This window comes from Girardinichthys multiradiatus, chromosome 17 (genome assembly GCF_021462225.1).
Source record: "Girardinichthys multiradiatus isolate DD_20200921_A chromosome 17, DD_fGirMul_XY1, whole genome shotgun sequence".
NCBI lineage: Eukaryota > Metazoa > Chordata > Actinopteri > Cyprinodontiformes > Goodeidae > Girardinichthys > Girardinichthys multiradiatus.
This window is the reverse complement of record NC_061809.1, coordinates 24,913,247-24,921,220: the sequence shown is the minus strand read 5'-3', so window position 1 is coordinate 24,921,220 and position 7,974 is coordinate 24,913,247.

Here is a 7,974-nt window from a genome sequence, read left to right as displayed (position 1 = left end):
ATGCCAGTTGTGCACAGTTGTGAGTCAGACCTTTTCAGACTCTTGAATCACCGCAGACAGCCTCTGTCACAGTTCAGCTGAAGCTCATCCTGAGTGCAAGCAAGACTAAAATAATTGTATTTTCCAACTCTAAGAAGAGGCTACAAGTTATCCACTATGTCAGTGTTTTGCAACCCGGAGTGCCAGTCCCCCTCACTTAGAATTACATGTATTATTATCCAAGAAACTGGTTACTTTGTCTGTTGTGGTTTTATACAGTTTTATGCTAGTTGGCCAGGTCTTCGCTGGAAACAAATACATTGATATATTATTGTTGCTTTTATTTTGAAGTTGAAGGTCCAAACCGGAAACTCCTTCATGGCCAATACATTTTTATTTGCAAACCTAAAAATTCAGCCATTGTCACTCAGGAGCGTATATAATTTTTTTAAAGAGATGTTTAAACATTATTTTCATTACCTATATATTTATATATACATCAAGGGATTTAATGAAAACATGTGATCTGTCAGAATATACAAGACTGTGATAGTTCTCTAAAATCCACTGCCTTTGTTTGACTAAATGTAAATTATTATCCAACATTTCCATCATGTATTCTTCCCATGGGAACCTCACATTTAACCAGTGATGTCAGACTGATTCTAAACGCATTTAGCTGAGCAACAACCATTGTTTTAGATTTAAATAATTTAACGTGCTGAACCAAGTCAAGTGTGAATTGTCAGCTTTGGCAGCCTATGGTTATTGGTGCCAAATTATTAGACTATTCTCTGAAGATCCTTGGAAACTTTGAAGATTTTTATACTTTTTAACTATGACCACATAAGAAGAAATGTAAATATATTGACCTTTTTGTTTTATGCTGGTTAAGTGTTTTCCTATACACACCCACAACCCACAACGTTAAGCTATAAACATGCTTTTTATATTTGCTACATTTTTTAAATTAAATAAATTCATAAACTATTATTTCAAACAATAAAAGAAGCTGAAAATAAATCTTGATTTCCAGGACAAGTAAGAGGGAATAAAGTGCAGTTAGAGAATTTCGGTTCTGCTGCAGAACCCCAGAAAGGTGTGTTAAGCATTTCCCTTTGTATCCAACCGATTCTGTAACAGTGAGGAACCATCCAGACATTCAATGATCTGGACTACAACCATTGGATTCAGTTCCTAAGAACCTATGTTCTTCTTTTTGTTGTTTTTACTTAATTAATCAGTAGTGAGTAGATCTTAGTTTGATTAATGATCGATTTAATTCCTGATTACTTCTTCTCTCAGTGAAAATTAGATTAGATTAGATTAATTCTGGATAATCCCGCGAGGTTTATGATAACCTTCTTTCTTCTGCTTTATAATATGTGATAAAAACCACTCAATGCAAAGTTAAAATATTTGTCTCTTCAATTTAAATAGATAATGAGAATGATTAGTTTATAATTTAACATAGCTTATAAGAGACGTATTAGCAATGAATTCCACAGTCCATTGGAGACCGACTGAATCTGGCAAAGACAAAGCTTTACTGGCAGGACAAATAAAGGAGTTAGTCAGGTGAGAATCACACTGTTTAACAAGGCTGTGTGTTTGAACAGATTGAGATCTCAGCCACATTGAGGAAGCAGCACTCACCATGAAGCAGTGAAGAAAACAAAGCTAGTGCTGCCCTCCAGTGGGAATACCTAGGAGTGCAGCATGGCTTCACAACTGTTCCAATTTAAATGAACAATTGGTCACATTTGTGCAGAAGTATCAGTTTAAAGACATACAACTGGTTAAATCAGTTATACTGTATGGAAAAATCAAAGATTGGTTTTGAACATTGGGAAGTGTAGCAGTAACCAGTGTTTTGGTTGTTCATCTACAACATTTCAAACATATCTCAACTGTGTTTTGAAATATCCCTTTAAACTTTAAACACTGATATAAACTTGTTGGATGGATGCAGTTTAATGTGGTGTGGGAGAACTTGCAATACAGAAAAGCACGCACATGACAGACAAAAAGTAGTAGTAGTTGTTAGTAGGGACTAAAATCTTACTACATTTTATACCTGTACAAATCTTAATACTGCTGAAATTGCTTACTGACATGAGAAGCGATTATCCTTCATGAAAAAGACACAGTGTTTAAAGTTTGTAACAGTGAGACATTATCAGCATGATTATTTTCTTTCTCTAAATATGTATTTTGTAGAAACTTAAATATGTTCTAATGTACAATAACTTGCACATTTCAGACAATCTAAATTTATAGAGACATTTTCACTCTATTTTAATCAAGGGATTATACTATCTAATCTGTTACTTCAGTTATGAAAATCTCTGCTTTTGCATTACAATGTAATGGATTTACCATCTAATCGGGGCTTTGCCAAAAGTTTTATTAAAACCATCTTTCAAGCTGTAAAGTGTAAGTTCTTAATAAACTAAATAAAATCTATTTAATTTAATTTAATTTAAATTACATAATATATTTCGGTCCAGTTTTCATTTCAACTGATCTGAAATCATTTCACTTACTTAAATTACAAAACATAATTAATTTAATTTAATTCAGATCCATTTAATTTTCAGTTCAGTCCAGAATTGTTAAAATATAATAATTTAAATTGAATTAAATTAAATTGCATTCAGATCAATTTAATTTAATTCAATTTAAATTATTATATTTTAACAATTCTGGACTGAACTGAAAATTAAATGGATCTGAATTAAATTAAATTAATTATGTTTTGTAATTTAAATTGCATTCAGATCGGGCTGCACGGTGGCACAGTTGGTAGCACTGTTGCCTTGCAGCAAGGGTTCGATTCCCGGCAAGGGTCTTTCTGCATGGAGTTTGCATGTTCTCCCCGTGCATGCGTGGGTTCTCACCGGGTACTCCGGCTTCCTCCCACAGTTCAAAGACATGCCTGATAGGTTAATTGGTCTCTAAATTGCCCTTAGGTGTATGAGTGTGTGCATGGATGTTTGTGTGTTGCCCTGCGATGGACTGGCGACCTGTCCAGGGTGTACCCCGCCTCTCGCCCATAGACTGCTGGAGATAGGCACCACCTCCCCCGCGACCCCCTATGGAATAAGCGGTAGAAAATGACTGACTGCATTCAGATCACTTAAATTTTGTATTTACTTCAGTACTGTTCAATTCAATTGAATGTTCATTTTCTTTAAATTTAATTAAAATGAATTCGGTTTCAAATTAAACATTTAAATGCAGTTTAATTCATAATTAAATTAATTTAATTTCAAGTAATTAAAAAGAATTGACAGGTTCTGTATCCTACTGTATCCAATCTGGTCAAAATTCAGTTCTAATTCATCTAAAAATTTAACATTCATATATTTTAGATTCATTGCACACTAACTGAAATATTTCAGGTCTTTTATTGTCTTAATATGGATGATTTTGGCATACAGCTCATGAAAACCCAAAATTCCTATCTCACAAAATTAGCATATCATTAAAAGGGTCTCTAAACGAGCTATGAACCTAATCATCTGAATCAACGAGTTAACTCTAAACACCTGCAAAAGATTCCTGAGGCCTTTAAAACTCCCAGCCTGGTTCATCACTCAAAACCCCAATCATGGGTAAGACTGCCAACCTGACTGCTGTCCAGAAGGCCACTATTGACACCCTCAAGCAAGAGGGTGAGACACAGAAAGACATTTCTGAACGAATAGGCTGTTCCCAGAGTGCTGTATCAAGGCACCTCAGTGGGAAGTCTGTGGGAAGGAAAAAGTGTGGCAGAAAATGCTGCACAACGAGAAGAGGTGACCGGACCCTGAGGAAGATTGTGGAGAAGGGCCGATTCCAGACCTTGGGGGACCTGCGGAAGCAGTGGACTGAGTCTGGAGTAGAAACATCCAGAGCCACCGTGCACAGGCGTGTGCAGGAAATGGGCTACAGGTGCCGCATTCCCCAGGTCAAGCCACTTTTGAACCAGAAACAGCGGCAGAAGCGCCTGACCTGGGCTACAGAGAAGCAGCACTGGACTGTTGCTCAGTGGTCCAAAGTACTTTTTTCGGATGAAAGCAAATTCTGCATGTCATTCGGAAATCAAGGTGCCAGAGTCTGGAGGAAGACTGGGGAGAAGGAAATGCCAAAATGCCAGAAGTCCAGTGTCAAGTACCCACAGTCAGTGATGGTCTGGGGTGCCGTGTCAGCTGCTGGTGTTGGTCCACTGTGTTTTATCAAGGGCAGGGTCAATGCAGCTAGCTATCAGGAGATTTTGGAGCACTTCATGCTTCCATCTGCTGAAAAGCTTTATGGAGATGAAGATTTCATTTTTCAGCACGACCTGGCACCTGCTCACAGTGCCAAAACCACTGGTAAATGGTTTACTGACCATGGTATCACTGTGCTCAATTGGCCTGCCAACTCTCCTGACCTGAACCCCATAGAGAATCTGTGGGATATTGTGAAGAGAACGTTGAGAGACTCAAGACCCAACACTCTGGATGAGCTAAAGGCCGCTATCGAAGCATCCTGGGCCTCCATAAGACCTCAGCAGTGCCACAGGCTGATTGCCTCCATGCCACGCCGCATTGAAGCAGTCATTTCTGCAAAAGGATTCCCGACCAAGTATTGAGTGCATAACTGTACATGATTATTTGAAGGTTGACGTTTTTTGTATTAAAAACACTTTTCTTTTATTGGTCGGATGAAATATGCTAATTTTGTGAGATAGGAATTTTGGGTTTTCATGAGCTGTATGCCACAATCATCCGTATTAAGACAATTAAAGACCTGAAATATTTCAGTTAGTGTGCAATGAATCTAAAATATATGAATGTTAAATTTTCATCATTACATTATGGAAAATAATGAACTTTATCACAATATGCTAATATTTTGAGAAGGACCTGTAATGTAGATAAGTTCTAGGGATGGCACCGTTTGATGAGTCTTACAGCAGTTGTACCTTTAAATGTTTTCCAGACACAACATACATGCTGTTTAAGAGCACAACTTGTTTTAATGGCTCTGCATTCTTGTTGAGAATTCTAGGAAATATGTTTTGTGAAGAAAAGATCCATAAATATGATTAAAATTCCAAGAAAGTCCAGTCTGCCCGGCTGATGTTTTATGTACAATGTAAACAATGGAGTCAGCTGAGATTGATACCATCTGCAAGGCTAGAAATAGACTGAAATAGGTCTTTGGTATTGGTGCAGTGAACATGTAGAGGGGGAAGAGGGAAATATGGTGCTGCCCTCTAGTGGTGATACATGGTGCTGGCTCTGGAGCCAGTAAATAAGGGCTGTGTTCTCTAGCGCCAGAGCTGAGGCAAGCTTATTGGCTTTTAAGTGTAAAAACCAATAAAACAAATATAGTTTTTGTTGCAGTAGCATAATCTCACAATGAAAAATGTTGTAAATTCCAACCTTTAATCTGAGTACATTATATTCAGTGGATGAGAATAACTAAGAAATACATGTTTTTATTTCTTTTTTACTGTAAAACGGTACCAAAATGATTGACACACCTAACAGTAAAAAACTAAAATAAAATATGTACCTAAAATGTTGTCATTTATACTTTACGTTTAAAAGCTGATCAGAGTGCTTTTAGCAATGATTGACTAAAAATTTACCCGTACAAATGTGAGGTAAAACTCCATCCATCCATCCATCCATCCATCCATCCATCCATCCATCCATCCATCCATCCATCTCTTATCCATGCATGGTCAAGGTGGACTGGAACCTATTCCAACGATCGTTGGTTAAGAGGTGAGGTAGAGTCAGAGTAATTAATACTAAATTTATGAGAATTGGATCTGTCACACACAACAAGGAAGGTGGTAAGGCAGGAAGAAAAAAGAAAAGGAGGCATGTTAGGAACATCTATACAGACTCCACCTAGGTTTCTAGTTGTCTGGGAGGCATTCCAAGAAAAAGCCTTGTCTGTCCTACCATCCCAAATGTGACTATGTGAAATTTGCTGAATGCAGTATTGTTCAGAAGACTTTGAGCCTTTCAACAAAAAAACATTCCAATATGGTCTGGTGTAAAACAAATGGTGAATATGTCAAAAAACAATTCAAGCCCAATGTTAAGTAGGCATGAGATGTTAATTCACTTTAAAATAAACCTTAGGTAGCCTCTGCCACAAAACTGTAATGGATTTACAATGTGACAGTTTAAAAAAACAAAACATTTTATCCATCTGGTGCTTATATTTTTCAGAAAAATGTAATGAATGTTTCCTTCTCTGATGGTTTCCCACCATGCAGATGCATTATGGGAACGGTAGAAGCAAGTGTTTTGAAGTTTGACCAGGTAAATTCAGTATAGGTCAGCTCTGTATCTTCCTTTAACTACATGGAGAAGCTAAAATATCCCTTTAAGTTTGTAACGATCAACCAGTAATCATGCTTCACACAGGCAAAACACAGCAGTGTTGCACAACAAGCCATTGTTAATGCCAAATGATAGAGGGCAATAAAAACAGTGGAACCACGTGGACTGCAACAGCATTACATGAGAATCAGAATCAACTTTATTCGCCAAGATTGTGCACACGAACAAGGAATATGATTTCTTCTTACCGGGCTCCAAAAACGTATGTGCAATCATTAATCAGTGAACAAATTGTTGATAAGGAGATAACACATTACCATAAGAAGCATTTTATTTAGTTATTACTCATAAAACCACTTAACTGCAGTCAGTTAAGGCTTTATGACAATAGAATGAAAGTTGAATTGCTCATTTACTGTCTCCTTCTTTTCCTGTGTCTGCATGTGTGTTGTAAACTTAAGCAGGAGACAAGAAGACAAAGGTCAAGAGATAGAATAAATAATTAAGAAGATTGGTCTCATGGTGTATTGCAAAAGTTTCAACTGTGGCTCGGTAGTAAAGAGTATTTGCCATGCAATCTGAAAGTTGTAGGTTTGATTCCAGCTTCCTTCTGCCACACGTCAACGTGCCCCTGGACAAGGCACTTAGCCTCTGGTCGCCTGCAGATCTGCGAATCAGTGTGTGAATGTGTGCAGGTTTCTAAGAGCTATTGGGTGAATATGGCTCTAGTGTAAAGGGCTAGAAAGGAGCTATTAAGGTTCAGACCATTTACCAATTATAGCAAATGTAGTAGTCACACAGGTATTCCTACCTGAGCTGTTGATATATGCAGCTCTTCCAGAGTCCCTGTGGCCCTCTTGGTTGCTTCTCTGATTACTGCTCTCCTTTCCTGGACGGCCATGTCTTTGTAGGTTTGTAGTTATGCCATACCGTATTTTCTACTGATAGACTGTACAGTGCCCTGTAAGAAATTCAAGCGTTCTTCATAACCTAACCTTACTTTAAACCCACAAACACACTCACTTTCAAGAGAAATTTAGAGTGACCAATTAACCTAACACGCATATTTTCCAACTGTGGGAGTAAGCCGGGGTACCTGGAGAGAACCCACGTTTGCACGGAGAGAACATGCTTGCCACACTGTATTTTATTTAGGAGTATTAGTGTAAAGAGGGCTGAATACAAATACAGACTTCTTTTTAAAAACGGAAAACCTTGGATCCTCTTATGCAATACTTTGTGCTTGTCTGTCACATAAAATATATTGTAGTTTGTGGCAGTAATGTGATAAAAGGTGAAAAACTTCAGGTGCATGACCCAGCCAACATGTGTCTTTGGGCTCTATGTGGATTTCGCTCATGCAGGATGGGTTGTAAATGGGCCTGGGCTTCTTGCATCGAACACACTCGGGTTGAGAAAATAAAAAAAACATAATGGTGAAACCAGTTGCTCCCCCTGTGAAGGTCTTAGCTGTGTTTTGAATGCTTCAGAAGAAAATCAGTTCAAACTGACTAATATATCACAGAACCATAGGGGTCCTACTTTTTATCCAGTGTTGTTCTGCAACAAACCAATAAAAGCATTTCACATGGGGTCATTATAACCTGTGTACAACCCCATCCGAAATGCATTTTATAGGCCATTTCTTACCCAAATGGGCCTC